Below are 2,865 nucleotides of genomic sequence, written 5' to 3'. Positions count from 1 at the left end.
ATTATAACATCACCATCTCCCAAACACACTCTTGTTTTCTGGAAAATACAATGCTAAGAGTCTGCTATTTGTCAATGCCTTCTATTCTTTGATATGAATATCATGGATTTAATTTGGAGGAAGAGAGGGTGCTAATTTGGCTTAAATTGGCATGTAAAACCACATCAGAAAGTTTTGTAGTGAACTGAATTTTCTTAGAAGTTCAACCTCGGTAAAGAGGGGCATCCCAACCTGCTAGGGCAGGGATGGATACCTGCATTCTCTTTTCAGCTCTGCCACAAACTTCACAAAACTGGAGGCAACCAAGTGTCTCACTATTGTTTGTGAGACACTTGGTTGTATTGTATTGTTTCTCTCTTTTCTGTAGACTTTACCTTAAAACTTTCATGTTAGAGCTTTTTGGGTGTTTTTGTTTGTTTGTTCTGTTTAAAACCCAGGAAGAGGTCATGAATAACTACTTTAAAAAGTTAGGAAACAAAAGTGGAGGTGATTTTTTTTTTTTTTTTTTTAAGAAAAATATGAGATTTGGAAGAAGCTTCTAGGATTTCATCCTCACCTGGGAGACAATCCCTCAATCGCAGCTGGATATCTGTGGAGAAGATACCTGAGTCAAAAGTACATGCCCTGTTCACAGTACCCCAAAATGCAATAATCTGACATTCTTCTTCAAGCCTATTCCACCTTTGACATGAAGCCAAACATAAACTGTATTAGAGATCTATGAAATCACAGATCATATTCCCACTTCTGCTTAAATACTGAGTCTCCACCTGCAGGCAGACAGTATTTTTAATTCCACAAGAAGCTCAACAACCCAAAGCTTGAGCATTTTAGAAAAGTAAACAAGGAGTAGACTCCATGGTGGCCAATTTCTTGTTCAGAGTTTGCTTGGGAAGAATTCCAACTCACGTGGCATACGAGACCCCATCTTATCATTAAGAGGAAATATCACTTAGCAATATTTTAAAATTCAAGACAAGAAATAGCTAGCTAAGTATCGACACTTTAAAATGAAACAATGCCATTTCCTTTGCTTCACCTGAGTTATACAGAGGGTGTTCATACCATTTATGGTTTCATCTAGGCTTCTCAGAAAAGAATTTGATAGTATCTGGAAAATTAAAATCCTGGCTAGTTTTACACCATCACTTGAATTAGATCCGTGTGAGCAGACTACTGAATTTCCTAAACAGCAGGAATATTATCCTTATGAATGAATCAACTATTTCCAAATATGGATTGGAAAATATTCAGCTACTAGATGTTTGGAAAAGCAAGGACCAAAACAGGCTCAGAAGTCTGATACAGATGTCTAGGGCTCAAGAAAGCATTCCACCCAATCAGCGCTGGATTTGGAGGCAATCATCTCTCTGAGTCATCCATTTCATTGCTATTCTTCACTTAGTTTGGGTGCGGACTGAAAGCAGTTGCTCTTAGGTCCTGAAAATTCCGTTGTAAACTTCCCACACCCCACTGCAAAAGAAACGGAGGAAAAGTTTTCCTCTGCAATGGGCCTGTCCCTTTGCAGAGCAGCTTCTTTCCAATTTCCCCTGTTGCTGCTGATGTACATGACTAATGCCTGCTGCCAAACCAGCACTGCCCATCTTCTAAGCTTTCCAAGTTTGTCCTTCTCTGCCCTGCTCAGCAAGAACTATTTATTGCAGGGTTTTGTACTGGTGCCTGTGACCGTAGACTTTGAGGCCTTGCATCTGCTAACCATGTTCTCTCATTAAGGTTCCCACAACAAACAAAAGCCTCAAAAGTGCCCTTTCTTGCTGCTCTTTTCATAATGATGCCCTTCATTCTCCGTCCATCACAGCTCATATTTTATCCATCTTATTTCCATTATAAGTTCAAAAATCTCAGCATTCCAAAACAACATCCAAACAAAAGGCTCTCCAGATATGAATGCCATCTCAAATCAATTACCAGAGCATTCATCCTTCACAATAATATCTCTATTATATTCCCCTTCTATTGAATTCCAAGATTACATTGCTGACACGCTTTCAGGATTTATGGTGCTGGGGTGGGAGAGAAATCACTACTCCAATTAGCTACTCAAGAGAATTGTATTTTTCAAGTTCCTTAAAACCTAGATCCCATGCAATATGGAACAAGGAGCATCTTTTTGCTGCATGTGTACAGCGAGCATAATGCAGAGGAGCCTGACACAGCAGCAAGGTGCTGCCAGAACACAGTCATCATTAGACAGAATCACATTCAGCATCAGGAAGATGACATTTCCATTGGAGAGAGTAAGAACTGCACCTGCGCTGAGCCCTCTCTGCAGCACATCAAACACATGGAAGCCACAGAGAACTCTGATAAGAAAAGCAGCAGGTCCAGCAAATCATCAGCAGCCACGCAGTAGTTATTATAATTGGTAATTTTTAAGATTCTGAGCTTCTTAATTAAAAGATGGCATTGCCCCTAGCTTGAGTTATAGCAAACTTACTGGAGTGTTCAATAAAAGATTCTCACATTGGTTTATGGCAGGAATCTCCATTTAAGTATCTCTCCACATTTTGACTATGCTTGGAAACTTGATAAACCTAATAAATGTTCTAAATACTTCACTGTGAGCATGAAAACATTTTGTATCATATTTAAAATAACCACTCCCCTGCTGTAATAAATCAAGATGATGCTACAAACTCTTCAGCACAGGCAGAACAGCCCTGATGACTACATTCAGCTTGCCCTCTTCTAAATACCTCTGAAAATGTTTAACACATTCCAGCCTGTACAGTCATTCACCTCAACTGTGTACACTGAAACCATAAATAAAAAAAATATGCAGCCTCCAAAATCCACASTTTGTGGACGCTCCAAAATCCACGCTTTGTGATTCATTCTCTGTTA

Source organism: Nothoprocta perdicaria, unplaced genomic scaffold (genome assembly GCF_003342845.1).
Source record: "Nothoprocta perdicaria isolate Ctin4 unplaced genomic scaffold, notPer1 scaffold_38, whole genome shotgun sequence".
In the NCBI taxonomy this organism is placed as follows: domain Eukaryota; kingdom Metazoa; phylum Chordata; class Aves; order Tinamiformes; family Tinamidae; genus Nothoprocta; species Nothoprocta perdicaria.
This window is presented reverse-complemented; position numbering follows the sequence as displayed.